Genomic DNA, 16476 nt, shown 5'->3' on the forward strand with positions numbered 1-16476 from the left:
ATTTCAGTTGCTTTTCTGTCCCAGGGTCACTTATTTTGGTATTAGCCATTTTGTCGTTCGTGCGACGATCTAAAAGAGGCACTACAGTATGATTCTCCTCTGTGAAACCATTTTGGAAAAAGATGTACAGTATTTCGGCCTTTCCTGTGTCATCCTTCGTTTCAGTACCACTACGGTTACAGAGTCTCTGGACAGATGGCTTCTAATCCGTTTACTGACTTAATGTAAGACGAAACCTTCTTAGGATTTTCTGGATGGTCGGTAGACAGACATAATACACAATTTTGACTGGCGATGTAACTGGGCAATATCGAGCAATCAGCTAGTCTGTAACATAACTTCCAGAAATACTAGTCAATTACCGAAGGCGCTTTGTGGTTCACATAAGACTGACAATCTACAGGTCTATCACTTGTAAAATGGGTGTTCTTTAGAAAGGATTTTAAAAAGTTTTCTCACGAATGGTGTGCCGTGGCCTAGGTTGGCAATACCTGAAATATATTTTAGATATGCCATAATCCTTATCGACGCTGCTTGTGACCCCTCTGCCAGACGGAAAGGTTTATCTGTGCGAGCGCAGTGTATGCTTGGCACGAACGCACTGTACACTTTTGGACTGTGAATAAGCTGACGCATAGAAATTGCCTGTGGTCACTGTGTCAGACGTTCAGTTCCTTCAGATACTATATGTCACTACATGATTTTCCATTCTTACGGTGTACTATTATTTGCTCACTAAACCGTTCGTATGTATTCCATGTGCTATGTGAGCTGTAGAGAGTCAACACTTCTGTGTACGCACTTTATTACAGATGCTTTTTCGTGATGTAAACGCCTTGGTGGTATTCTAATTCTCTGTGTGGCATTATTGATATTTCATTAAAACGTGTACAGCGTATGTTTGCTTATTTCTTAGTTCAAAACATGCCAGTGGAGGATGTAAGCGTCAGTGAGACTTTGAAGTGCTTGTTTCTAGCACTGGCCTGTTTCAGGTACGCTAAGAGGCATTGTGTTCTGTCTGGCATATGAAGGAACTCGAAGGTTTGTGATATAAATACTGCGTATAATGGTACAGCTCCTCGAACCTAAGCAAGCTATGAAAAAAGGAAAGGCGCCGTACCATATATTACTTCCATCCTATCTTCACTAGTGGATGCTATACCAAGCGATTTCGAATGTTTATTTGTGAGTTAGGTAAAGTTTGAAGAGTTCTGTACAGATTGCTGTTATCGGTTTTGCTGAGCGTACATCTTTCATTATCACTTCATTAAGTAATTTAAGTAAATTTTAATTCCTGTAAATCTGTTAGGTTTCAGATAACGTGTCCGATTTAGTTAATAGAGCGATGTTGACAGTTTGCTCACTTATAGATCCCTGTACTGAATAATTATCACGACTCAGCCTTATAGCTTGGTAATTGCTTGGATTGCTTGCATATTTTAAGAGAAATTGTTGTATAGAGGATAGGTCGTGAATTTATTAAAACATTGAGAATATTAATAAATGTGCGACATGTTAATTTACCTGTTAGGACTCTTGATGTTTTTAAAAATATAGGGATTTAAAAAGATATCACGACCAGATCTCTATGAATCTAAAAGAATTATCGATATAACGACTGAAAAAATATCGACTTAAGGGTCAAAAAAATATCGACTGCACATTTTAAATATACTGCCAGTTTTAGAGCTGTATATTTAAGTACTGATTTATTATTAGGTATTCTGTACATTAACAAGCTAGGAGCCTGCTTATCCCCCTTAGAGCAAGAGTTGAAAGAAAAACGATGCACGTTCGCGCTTGGCGATAACCACTTTGCTAAGAATGGTAACTGCATTTAAGTGGCACAATAAAAGGTTTAAGATTGATCTGTCGCTCAGTTTCGTCACGTATCGGATTTGTCGGGAACACTTCATGCCGACTTTCCCGTTTTTTCATTTCTGCAAACGCCAGTCACCTAGTAGTCGTAGTGTCAAAATTTCGAGGTGAAGTTAAACGTTGCAGTTCCTGTTGACAGCAGTGAGCGCCGATTACGTCAGCATTTCCCCTCACACGTCTCCGCGCACCGCAAAGACCAATCGTGTCGTTTAGATTTTTGTTCATCAGTGTCAGCAAATTTTTCTGAAGAATGCCGATGTGAAGAAATATCACACTAGTTGCGTTTTTTTCTTCTTTCTCTCTCGCTCCTTCTCTCTTTTTTTTTTTTTAAAAAAAAGCAGCTGGTTGTCTTTTTCTTCAGATTTAATATCTTGTTATTACATTCACACCGCCAACCCCCAGTATAATCGGACTTCTTCGTGCCAAGTGATTTATACAGGACGTGTCGACAGCTCAAAGAGCTGTAAGACTCCTTCACACAGTAAAAGTAACATTACGTTCTGCTACAATTTCAAAAGAACAGCTTCGAATATTTATCGGAAATTGCGAATAAAATATAATATAAAATAAAAATATCGGTACTCATTGCCATTTCGATATCGGCATATTGGTGAGGGAAATATCGTCGGTAATATCGATGTTTTCGGACATGGTATCCATTATCGATATATCGATATTTGATTAGCAGCCCTAATACCTGCGACTTAGTCAATCGTTTCCACCGTTTCTTATCGTTTGGCTCCAGTGTAGGCTACAATGGAGATAGAACAGGTCGGCGTGCACTCATACGGGTTGACAGAAGCTCAGGATCTTTTAGTGCTCCCGAGAGTAAGACAGGGGCGCTCATAACTTTGTGCGCCAGCGTGACAGTCAGCCGGTAATAATTTTGAGGGTAGGCAGCTGTGTGTCCCGGGCGTAGCTCGGCTCGCGCCCGGGGGCAGCGCATTCCCATGGCCGCGGGCACTTTGCCGCTCGCTTTCATCTGGACTCGACTGGACCCTGCTGCCACCACCCAGTACTCGTTCTCCCTTATCTCGCTCGACAGCAGCTTTCTCTTTTCAAGCGCGGAGAGGACTTATTTATAACTGTCCGCGACCGCAAAGGCGTTTACGTCCGCGCCTTTTGTCTGACACCGGAGGTACAAGCAAGGGTGCCGGGCCGGACCGCGGCTCGGCTACATCCCGGGAACGGGATGTTCCGTTGGGCTGGGAGCGTCGCACCACACCCCACGGAGTCAGCAACCCCACCGCCACGGTGGTCGAGACAGCTGACAGTCTGCGCCACCAAAAGCCTTCCTCACAGGGGACCGCGGCGTCGATCTGGACTTGGACGCTGAAACCCATCGCACGAGACACAGCGCCCACGTCACATGGGACGTGTTAATTAACGCGATTTGGTACTGCAGCACTCTACAGCGGCAAGTTTGGTCCGTAACTAGCTCACAAATCGCACATTTTGTTTAGGAAAATGGAGAGGCTTATAATTCCTACGTCAGCTCTACTAAAACGCACATTTTCTACCTTGTCCATATGCTAGTCTTATTGTTTCGTCTGTTGTACACATAAACAGAAACTTCAGTATCCATGAATATGTTGTAATGCAAAAGGAAAAGTTCCGTCTTCAGGCAGTAAGAATATCAGCTTATTGCAATTCCATTATGAACAGAGCCATACATATTTACAACATTTTCCCATACAAAATAAAAATTACACTGGTGTCCAGAATTAAAGCAACAAATCGCCTTTTTCCTGTCCCGTGTGTAATTCACGATAGCCGGCCGGAGTGGCCGAGCGGCTCTAGGCGCTTCAGTCTGGAACCGCAGGTTCGAATCCTGCCTCGGGCATGGATGTGTGTGATGTCCTTAGGTTAGTTAGGTTTAAGTAGTTCTAAGTTCTAGGGGACTGATGACCTCAGATGTTAAGTCCCATAGTGCTCAGAGCCATTTGAACCAATTCACGATATAACAATTCAAACTGTCAACAGACGTCGTTGTGATCGTGTTCTTTTTTTTTTTTTTTTTTTTTTTTATTATGAGACTTAACTGCTAAGGTCATCAGTCCCTAAGCTTACACACTACTTAACCTAAATTATCCTAAGGACAAACACACACACACCCATGCCCAAGGGAGGACTCGAACCTCCGCCGGGACCAGCCGCACCGTCCATGATCGCAGCGCCTCAGACCGCTCGGCTAATCCCGCGCGGCGATCGTGTTCTGTACGGCAGACAGTCAAATTACAAACACGCCAACGAAAACGTCAGGCACCTACGAGGGTGGATGAAATAAAAACGGGATTTTATTTTTTATTTAAATTCATTTAATTATAATATATTTTTCCACATAGTCTCCTGATTTGGAAATGAATACATCGCAGCTTATGGGCTGCTTTTTGATGTCATCATCATAAAATGAACTGGGTCGTGTCACCAGCCAGTTGCGCATGAAATCTTCCACAGTCTCGTCGTCTTCAAATCGTCGCCCTCCAAGATCTTCTTTAGGCGGTCCGAATAAATGGAAATCTCAGGGCGATAATTCCGGGCTGTAAGGAGGATGATCAAGTGTAGTTTCGTATAAAACGGAGTAGAGCTTTCCAGGTAGTCCACATCCACAACCGCTCTGTACACAGTCACAGACGGTGCAGTGTGGCACATGGAAGTCGCCTACCAGACTCTGTGATGGAGCGTCATAGGAAGAATGGAAGCAGCACAGTTACAAACTGATGTGGCCCGTTGGTTTAATGCGAATGGTTCTGTTGTTTCTCGGGTGTGACGGCAGTTATAGAGACCGAAACTGTATTCCGAAGACCAGGCAGGGCCCACCACTTGTGACATCAGAAAGAGAGGACCGTTATTTGGCTGCAAGGATACGACGGTATCGCCTTAGTACTGGACGTCAACTGGCATCTGAACTCGCAGCATCAACAAGTATTGTATCAAGGCAAACAGAAGCCTTTATCGTCGGAGACCTGCTGTCTGTTTACCTCTGGCGTGCCTTCACAGAAGGGCACGTCTAGAGTGAAGCCGTCAACAATCTATCTGGAAAGTCGAATAATGGGCGAATGTTCTTTTCACAGATGAGTCCCGATTTGGTCTGGAGAGTGATTCTCGACGGATTCGCGTCTGGAGGGAACGCGGAACACGATTTCAGGACCCATACATCGTGGAAAGAGACCGATACTAGGAAGATCCCTAACGGTGTGGTCAAGGACTACGTTGACGACTCGAACACATCTTCATGAAATTGTACGAAAGAATCGCCAAGGTTTAACTGCTGTCAGGTATCGTGACGAGATCTTGGGACCTCAAGAGCGGTTGTTGCAAGGTCCTGTGGGTCAACACATTGTATTGATGGACGATAATGCTCCACCTCATAGAGAACGGGTGGTTGATGTTTCCTTGGAAACAGAAGACATTGTACCCATGTTGTGGCCGGCTCGGTGCCTCAACATGATTCAAAATGGTTCAAATGGCTCTAAGCACTATGGGACTTAACTTCTGAGGTCATCAGTCCTCTAGACGTAGAACTACTTAAACCTAACTAACCTAAGGACATCACACACATCCATGCCCGAGGCAGGATTTGAACCTGCGACCGTAGCAGGCACGCGGTTTCGGACTGAAGCGACGAGAACCTCTCGACCACAGCGGCAGGTCGCCTCAATATGACATTTATGACTTCATTCACAGCATGATCCATCGTTGTTAGGCCTGTATTGCTGCCAGAGGTGGTCACACCCTATAGTGAGTACATTAACCAGTGAAAATCCGTTAAACTGGAAGAAAACGAAGAAGATTTTTGTCTACCTTTATGCGTGTTGCAGTTGTTTACGTTCTGTATTCTTTACATTGTTTCTACTTTACTATGACCTGTTTATACTGTTTTGTGCCAAAAAAACCTAATCTCGCAGTATTTACGTTCGTTGCTTTAATTTTGGACGCCAGTGTATTTCACCATTCCCACATATTAGTAAAACACTAAGGCCATTCTTTATTTGATCACTGTTTCTATTCAGTAGCTCTGCAGCTAGTGGTCTCACGGTAGCGTTCTCGCTTCCCGAGCGCGGGGTCCAGCTTTCGATTCCCGGGTGGTCAAGGATTTTCGCGTGCCTCGAGATGACTGGGTGTTGCTGGGTCGTCTTCATCATCATCATTCATCCAGATTACGATCGGAGGAGGGCAATGGCAAACCACCTCCACTAGGACCTTGCATAGTACGGCGGCGCAGATTTCCCGCGTCGTTCCCCTACGCTCTGTAAAGGAGTATGGGACTTCATCATCATCTATTCGGTAGAGGAACTTTTATACCATTTGAAAGACTGTCGCGAATGTAACAACTATTCCGACCAGTTCATTAATTCCGTTTAGGAAGAAGTTCTTGGTCAAGAGACAGTAGAGCGCCTGTTCTAACAACGGAAGCGGCGAACCGATATTTGATATCGATAGCGCTCATGTAACTCGCAACAGCAACTTACATGACTGGCTCCTCGTGCCGTAGTAGCATAGAGGACGGAAAATTCCAGAATGGTCGAATACGGATGGCAGCACACACTAATCTCGTGATAAGCCACACCCTGGGGAGCTACGTCAAACCTTCTAGGAGAGCAGTGTGCAAGTGCAACTTTCTGAACAGAATATGCCTGCACTATTGGGGAGAGGACGGTACGAGCAACGAGCACATGGCGCCGTCTTCACGACGTTCGTCGGTCTGGGATAGCCTTATGAAACGTCCCCTTAGAAAAATTAATGAATTAGTGTGCTGATAAACCTCTTACATTATTTGATTTTCAAAGAGCTGAGCAGAACTGAACGTACTCAGACATTTCGCTCTTTCCCTATTCTGATCAACACTAAACTGACACACAATATTTTTTAGCGCAACGCAATCTGACTTTCAATAATCCCTACAAAAGAATGGCCCTGACTAACATCAACTTATACCTTTCACAAATCACTTATCGCACAAAAATCTTCGTTACTCAAGCTACTGTAATACAGCGAGCGCCACTACTGCCAGCTAAATAAAAGATTCAAACTACTGAAGGCACTAACTACTGATAGTCATAGTTAGCAAATGAAAGATTTTGATAGAGAACAAACAATGGATTTACCTTAATAGTGTTCAAAAGTCATAATATATATATATATATATATATCAGTTCATGATATCTAAATTTTCTGTCTCTGTCCAGATCATCCGCTATCAAAACTCCGCCATCTCTCTCCCCACATCCACCACTGCTGGTGGCTCACCTCCAACTGCGCAACGCTACGCGCTGTTATCAGCCAACTGCCCAACACTACAATAGCCAACAACAATGCAAACCAGCCACAGACTGCACACAGCACAGCCAGTGATTTTCATACAGAGCGTTACGTGGCGTTACCAATATAAAAACCTAAACAGCCTACTTACACTTATTCTGTGTACTGTGCACAAGTCAAAGCTTACTTTTCAGCCCAGGTGGTGAAACAGCAGGCGGTCCACTACCAATTAACTTATCGAATTTCATCGTTCGTTGTAAGGTCTTCTGTCCCTCTCAGGATACGACAGTACAAGACAAATGTCTTGCATTTCATTCTAGCCGACAGGGACAGAAACTTTTTTGAATTATTTCTAACTGAAAAAACAGTCTTGAGAGTATTTTAGTACTGTCGTTGCGACAACAAAAATGCATGTTTTTTTTCTTTTTTCCCACCAGACGCGTTTCGATTTATTGAAGTAAAGCATCCTCAGTGGTCTGTAAGTACGTTACTTACATTTTGATCTGCTTTAAGATCGAAAACAGTTCATTAACAATATGTTGGCTTGTACTTACAGTGATTTTCTCTTTATTTCTCGCTTACATTGGGGAATGCTGTCTGCTAACACATCGTTTCTACTTTTTCAGACGCTGATACTTGTGGTCTAATTTTCAGTTGTTTTGCAGCACTATGCGTTTTTTATGTTTTTAAACCGCATGTGCTGTCAAAAACATAAGAAACGCACAGTGCTGCAGAACAACTGAAAATCAGGCCACAAGTATCAGTGTCTAAAGGAGAAAAACATCAACGGTATGCTAGCAGACGGCTTTTCGCGATGTAAGCCATAAATCAAGCGAACATCACCTTAAGTATAAACAAAAATATTGTTAACGAACATTTTTCGATCTTAAAGCAAATCAAAATGTAAGTAACACATTTCATACTTTTGGAGCATCATCAGATTGTCTACAGAACAAGAAACGAATCCATTAGGAACAGACAGAAGGCGGGGCATGGTCTATTCTTGTACATGTACGAGAATAAATAAGCTAAAAAATTTATTTAAACTTGCGCAGAAATAAATGGAGGTGGACCTAATTAAAAGAAAGAAACTCCGACAATAATCCATTTTGTTTATGAAACAGCCGGGAAAGTTTCAAAAAAGTTTCGATAAACTGTGTGTTATCTTAAGCACACCAGCAGTCACCGTCATAGCAGCACAGCATAAGACTACGCTTACAAAAGTATAAACGCGGCATCAGCTGTGCAAGGCATAATAGGTCCTTTCAGCCCTCACACAAATAAGCCTGTGACAGACTAGAGAGCACACACAGTGCTATTGTGACAAAAGATTCCCAGATGGCACGCAAGAATGGGCGTAAGACGCGTACATGACTATAAAACTACGTAAAAGAACTGCCTCAAAATTTTTAACATGGCTGTTATCATTTACCGTAAAAGAAATGTATTGAAATGCATGTATGCAAAATACGATAAGTCATACAAGCTACGTTCAAACAAGTAAATATTAAGTTTTTGTATGTCCATCCTGGAGGTCTTTGGAACCACGGCCGTTCACTATTGTAAGAAAATAAAACGCCTACAGCCGTCCTTACGATCTTATTTACTGTGCAGCTCTCAGTTTCTGCGCTTCAATGCGCCATCTTCACCCCTTAGTTCATGCTGAAGGGATTGTCACGATCCATATATACGCTGTATCAGTGACCATCATAACTGGTTTACGCCAACTGAGTTGAGAGTTGATGGTTGGAGTGCTGACGTCACAGTTACAGATAGTCTGTGAACCAACTATGTTGGTCACTGACGCAGTGTTGTGGATCGTGATAACCCCTCCAGCATGAACTAAGGCCTGAATATGGCGCACTGAAGCACCGAAACTGATAGCTATACAATAAGCAAGATCATAAGGACGGCTGTAGGTTCAAATGGTTCAAATGGCTTTGAGCACTATGGGACTTAACAGCTGAGGCCATCAGTCCCCTTGAACTTAGAACTACTTAAACCGAACAAATCTGCGACCGTAGCGGTCACGCGGTTCCAGACTGAAGAGCCTAGAACCGCTCGGCCACAGCGGCCGGCAGGCTGTAGGCGTTTCATTTTCTTACAAAATTAAGTATTCAGATTCCCATACACGAGCAAAAGTAAAAGGTAAAGTGATGCTAGCATGATACATAGCGAGTCAATTATGTCATAGAGGCCTAGTATACGCGGTAAATTAGCTAAAACTTAAACTGCACAGCAGCGGACGCACTCAGTAACCAAGAAATCCAAGCATCAAGTTACCAGAATAAGGTCTATCAAAAAGTAAGACCTAAACTTATACCTTAGAAACAAAGGAATATCGAAACGCAAAAATGTAACAAAGAAAATATGTCACATAGAATAAAATAAATCCCCCGAAACAGCCCCATAACTATCCTCCTCCTATCTTCTCTCATACCAAAAAGTCACTATTAAAATAATCCTGTCGTGTGAGACGACCTATAACACAAACCAGAAAGTATCAGTGCACTAATATCGTAGAAATCACTAACACTGTATCGTAAAACTTGATTTTTACTAATCAGTTGATTGTTAAGAAAATTATTCTTGTCAACGTACAGCGTTTAACAATTTCTAACTCCTCGTCGCCATCTGGATATCTTTAGCCACATAAGCGCTGTGTGTTGTTTCTACTCTGTCAAAGTTATATTTGTGTGAGTGCTAAGCGGACGTATTGTGCGGCGCACAGCTGACGCTTTTGTAAGCCTAGTCTATTCTGTGCTGTTGTGACAGTGTCTGCTGGTGTACTTCAGGTAACATACGACTTTATTAAACTTCTTTGAAGTTTTCCCGTCTCCTTCATAGCTGGTGTGGCATATAGTCGCAATTTCTTTCTGTTGATTAGACGCAACTCTCATTCTTTTTGGTTCTATGAGGGGTGGGTGTTTTATCCAGTTACTTCAGCGTAAGTTTTGATATACGTTCTAGTTTATTTATTCGCTTGGAACCTGCTGCTCCCTTTATTAGTTTTTAATGGACTCTTTTTATTGTTTTGTAGACAATCTAATGACGCAGAAAAGCGCAAAACGTGTTATCGAAATTAAATAATTTCACCACCACGGACTGTTTTGTAATTTGGAATGAAGTACAAGAGTTGAAGCAGGAAGTGCAAAATATACTACTGCCAGTAGTGCAAACTCTCTGTAGACAAACTAAATAAAAAAAGAAAAAAGAACACTGATGTATTGCAATATTACTGTTACACTTTCTTTACTTCATGCAGTTGTGTGTGTGTGTGTGTGTGTGTGTGCGCGCGCGCATATGTCCGTACAGACAATTATAAACAACATTTACGAAACAATTATATCCCAGAATATAGACCGTTTCTTGGGTGAGTGAGCCGGCCGGAGTGGCCGTGCGGTTATAGGCGCTATAGTCTGGAACCGCGTGACCGCTACGGTCGCAGGTTCGAATCCTGCCTCGGGCATGGATGTGTGTGATGTCCTTAGGTTAGTTAGGTTTAAGTAGTTCTAAGTTGTAGGGGACTGATGGCCACAGTAGTAAAGTCCCATGGTGCTCAGAGCCATCTTGGGTGAGTGAATAAATACTGATTTGTAATTAAATCAGACAGTGACGTAGAAAGAAATCTTGAAACATGTTCCTTGACATGTCCACAAATTTGAAAAAAGTCATTCCTTCGTGAGAGTGCCCTTTACATTTCCATAACGACGAATATTGCGAACGTACTTCTGTTAAATTAATAAGAAAGAACCAAAGCCTTTCGGAACATGCGAAGCTGAACAAAAATATGTTTGGAAATAGAGAGGCACGAGTTAACAGCATAATAATTCACTTCGTAACTTCGCACCTCTATCCATTACACTATAATGACATTGTGTAATGTACTATCTCCTGAATGGTAGCCCATAGGTTTTTAACTGACGATTATAACAAGTCGTACCAAGAACAGCATGTTGCTGATGAATCCTCAGCATGCCATAGCCTTGAGATGGTATACTTTCATAACACACAAGTTACAGTACGAAAATAACAAAGTACGAAAATTCTTTAACCACCAATATGAGGTTTCCCTGATTTCATTACAAGTCGTATCAATAAAGAAGCGTTTTTCTGGAGATCCTCATGCTTCCAAACTATGTATATTCTTAGGACGGAAATAATAATACGAATCCCATAAAATATGGAAATGATGAAATCCGGTGTGGAGTCTCCCAAGTTCTGCTTGTGACCAGAGAACGTCCTACCTCTTACACGTCCTAACTCTTACTGGTTAAAAGTTTCGTTGCCTGTGGTCGAAAAAGCGCCGAACTTATTTCATGCATGGCTGTGATTCCTCAATGTGAACTAATAGGAACTGACATCACAAAACTCATGCAGCTCCATGTCCACATACGCTTTTCCGTCCAGTACAAGAACGGCTAAGCCTGCTGCGCTGCAAACGCCTCTGAAATTCATGCGGGATACGTGTGATGTGATCTCTTCCGACAAGCTCCTAGATGCTAAAATATTATGGGAATGTAACCGGCTAACGTCGTCGATGACCACCGACATCTCCACAGATTAACATCCCATCATTTTCAAGGAACAAACGAAACGAGGGATGTCTGTTCACCCTCGGCAGACGGCGTTACACCGACCGAGAACCAAAAGACGGTGCATCCGGAAAGACAACGACAGAGCATTTAGATGGTGAATTATTAATCAACACAGATGCTGACAAAGCCGGTCAAAACAACATGGTCTAGGTACGGGTCATCAGATGGAGTAAGATGACATAGTTTCTTCAGTGCAGTTCAAGTTACTGGGACAGCCTTAAGAAGAAACCTACTGATATTAAACTACTAGTGACCTCTGTTGATTTATTCATCCAAACACTATCTCACAATGATATAGGATTTTCCATTGTAATAAAATGAAAATAAATAGCTCAGAAATGTACATACACTCAGGGTATACGTGCTTTTCTGAGGGTAGCACAGGTTCTTGGCCGTGACGCTGATGAAGGAAGCATCCCAGCATCTGCCGGAAATGATCTAGGAAAACCACGAAAAACCTATGTGAGGATGGCCAGTCAGAGCAAACTCAATCCTCCTGAATATGAGGTAATTGTCTCGGCAAAAGCATGCCTCATCCGGTTGGTCACTATTGTACAACGTTCTTTCATTTGCCCACTATTTGCTCCAGATACCTTCCACTATGAAACACTTTTGTTCGTAGCTGCACACACTGACATTCGCTGGTGACTCTTGGATCATGAACATGTTGCTGCGCAGTTTGCACTAACTCCATTCTGCTCGGAAAACTCACTCGAGATCCGTAAATATGCTACGCGACCCACGCACGTTTTCATGTCCTCTCCTCCATCCACCTGAAAAACTGAGTAAAATTCTGAACTTAGCTGAACGACAAGACATTATCATCATGCAACACAGATAAGGCAATTAATTTTCTTGTAAAAGCGTTACGTCGTAATCATGTACTGTAATGTGACAGTGTGTTGTAGTTATCGCCTTTCGTTACGAACCACTAACACTAACTAATTTACAATTGTGTACTAAGCATTAATCATTAAGATTGTTCTGGCTGGCTATTGGGCAGGGGCATTGCAATAATGTTTTGGGCGTTTTATTATACAATTACGTAAGATGATTACCTCCGGGGCGTCAGTGTAACAAAGGTTCTTAATTTGTGTAGGTACCTTCGATTCTGGAGAAACCCAGTTCAGTATATTTAGGGAGCCGGTAATTGAGAGGGACGCTTCAGCAGTTGTGCTGCTACCATTCTATGTCCATCGCGTGCATCTTGAGACTAAGGCAAGATGCTGTTGTTGTGGTCTTCAGTCCAGAGACTGGTTTGATGCAGCCCTCCATGCTACTCTATCCTGTGCAAGCTTCTTCATCTCCCAGTACCTACTGCAGCCTACATCCTTCTGAATTTGTCTAGTGTATTCATCTCTTGGTCTCCCTCTACAATTTTTACCCCCTACGCTGTCCTCCAATACTAAATTGGTGACCCGTTGATGCCTCAGAATGAGTCTTACCAACCAATCCCTTCTTAAAGTTGTCTCACAATTTTCTCTTCTCTCCAATTCTATTCAATACCTCCTCCTTAGTTATGTGATCTACCCATCTAATATGCAACATTCTTCTGTAGCACCACATTTCGAAAGCTTCTATTCTCTTCTTGTCCAAACTATTTATCGTCCATGTTTCACTTCCATACATGACTACAATCCATGCAAGCACTTTCATAAACGACTTCCTGACACTTAAATCTATACTCGACGTTAACAAATTACTCTTCTTCAGAAACTCTTTCCTTGCCATTGCTAGTCTACATTTTATATTCTCTCTACTTCGATCATAATCAGTTATTTTGCTCCACGATTATCAAAACTCACCTACTACTTTAAGTGTCTCATTTCCTAATCTAATTCCCTCAGCATCACCCGACTTAATTCGACTACATTCCGTTATCCTCGTTTTGCTTTTGTTGATGTTCATCTTATATCCTCCTTTCAAGATACTCTCCATTCCGTTCAACTGCTCTTCCATGTCCTTTGCTGTCTCTGACAGAATTACAATGTCATCGGAGAGCCTCAGAGCTTTTATTTCTTCTCCATGGATTTTAATTCCTACTTCGAATTTTTCCTTTGTTTCCTTTACTGTTTGCTCAGTATACAGGTTAAATAACATCGGGGATAGGCTACAACCCTGTCTCACTCCCTTCCCAACCACTGCTTCCCTTTCATGCCCCTCCACTCTTATAATTGCTATCTGGTTTCTATACAAATTGTAAATAGCCTTTCGCTCCCTGTATTTTGCCCCAGCCACTTTCAGAATTTGTAAGTAAGTATTCCACTCATCATTGTCAAAAGCTTTCCCTAAGTCTACAAATGCTAGAAACGTAGGTTTGTCTTTCCTTAATCTATCTTCTTAGATAAGTCGTAGGGTCAGTAATGCCTCACTTATTCCAACGTTCCTACGGAATCCTAACTGATCTTCCCCGTGGTCGACTTCTACCAGTTTTTCCATTCGTCTGTAAAGAATTTGCGTTAGCATTTGGCTGCCGTGTCTTATTAAGCTGATAGTTCGGCAATTTTCACATCTGTCAACACCTGCTTTCTTTGGGATTGGAATTACTATATTCTTCTTGAAGTCTGAGGGTATTTCGCCTGTCTCACACATCTTGCTCGCCAGGTGGTACAGTATTGTCAGGGCTGGCTCTCCCAGGGCTATCAGTAGTTCTAAAGGAATGTTGTCTACTCCCGGGGCCTTGTTTCGACTTAGGTCTTTCAGTGCTCTGTCAAACTATTCACGCAGTATCATATCTCCCATTTCATCTTAATCTACATCCTCTGCCATTTCCATTATATTGTCTTCAAGTACATCGCCCTTGTATAGACCCTATATATACTCCTTCCACCTTTCTGCTTTCAATTCTTTGCTTAGAACTGGCTTTTCATCTGAGCGCTTGATATTCACACAAGTGGTTGTTTCTTCTCCAAAGGTCTCTTTAATTTTCGTGTGGGCAGTATCGATCTTACCCCTAGTGATATATGCCTCTACATCCTTACATTTGTCCTCTAGCCAGCCCTGATTAGCCATTTTGCACTTCCGGTCTATCTGATTTTTGAGACGTTTGTATTCCTTTTTGCCTGTTTCATTTACTGTATTTTTATATTTTCTTATTTCCTCAATTAAATTCAATATATCTTCTGTTACCCAAGCATTTCTACTAGCCCTTGTCTTTTTACCTACTTGATCCTCTGCTGTCTTCACTGTTTCACCTCTCAAAGCTACCCATTCTTCTTCTACTGTATCTCTTTCCCACAATCCTGTCAATCGCTCCTTAATGGTTCAAATGGCTCTGAGCACTATGGGACTTTACATCTAAGGTCATCAGTCCCCTAGAACTTAGAACTACTTAAACCTAACTAACCTAAGGACATCACACCCATCTATGCCCGAGGCAGGATTCGAACCTACGACCGTACCAGTCGCGCGGTTCCGGACTGACGCGCCTAGAACCGCTCGGCCACGCGGCCGGCCGTTCCTGAGACTCTCTACAACCTCTGGTTCTTTCAGTTTATCCAGGTCCCATCATCTTAAATTCCCACCTTTTTGCAGTTTCTTCTGTTTTAATCTTTAGTTCATAACCAAGAGATTGTGGTCAGAGTCTACATCTGCCCTGGAAATGTCTTACAATTTAAAACTTGGTTCCTAAGTCTCTGTCTTACCATTATATAATCTATCTGAAACCTTCCAGTATCTCCAGGCCTCTTCCATGTATATAACGTTCTTTCATGATTCTTGAACCAAGTGTTAACTATGATTGAGTTATGCTCTGTGCAAAATTCCACCAGGTGGCTTCCTTTTTCATTTCTTAACCCAATTCCATATTCACCTACTACGTTTCCTTCTCTTCCTTTCCCTACTGTTGAATTCTAGTCACCCATGACTATTAAATTTTCGTCTCCCTTCACTACCTGAATAATTTCATATATCTCATCAATCTCTTCATTTGCGGAGCTAGTTGGAATATAAACTTGTACTACTGTGGTAGACGTGGGCTTCGTGTCCATCTTGACCACAATAATGCCTTCACTACGCTATTTGTAGTAGCTTACCCGCATTCCAATTTTTTTATTCATTATTAAACCTATTTCTGCATTACCCCTATTTTATTTTGTACTTATAACCCTGTATTCATCTGAGCAGAAGGTAAGATATGCTAGTGGAATTACCAAATATATAGATAAATAATCATTTTTCCCACGCTGCATAAGTGAAGGGCTAATGAACTGAGAGTTGTTAACTTTGATACTAAATACCCTCCTCTATGAACTGTACCGTGGTTCGAGAAACATGTAAATTACAGATGTCCCTATTTTTCTGGCCTATTTGAAGTCAGGTGGGTGTCCGACAAGATATGTAATACCTATCTGTATTTTGCGGCAGTCCAGTCATAATTCTACGCATTCATTGTCAGAGATCCCTCAGAAGACCTTCTTGCCCAGTGTCAAAGACTTATTTTTACAATTTTAGTTACTTGTCCGTCCAGACCACGGTTTTGATGTTTCGGCAGAGTGGAAGTGGAGTGGCGCAGCAACTGGAAACGTACTCCAGATTTAAAGTACGCGGGAAAGTACGATTCTTGTGGGCAAGACGTCTGAAGTGTACTCAGATTCAACGTGAAGTTTGGCGGTATACAGACGAAATGCTGTGTGCATCCAGCCATGGTAGAATGCTGCTAACAGTCTCAGCAAGGCCGCACAGTCGTGGGTGATGCTGTTCGGGGACGAAGGCCTCTGACATCGACCTCAGAAGACAA

Source organism: Schistocerca serialis, chromosome 2, assembly GCF_023864345.2.
Source record: "Schistocerca serialis cubense isolate TAMUIC-IGC-003099 chromosome 2, iqSchSeri2.2, whole genome shotgun sequence".
Lineage (NCBI taxonomy): Eukaryota > Metazoa > Arthropoda > Insecta > Orthoptera > Acrididae > Schistocerca > Schistocerca serialis.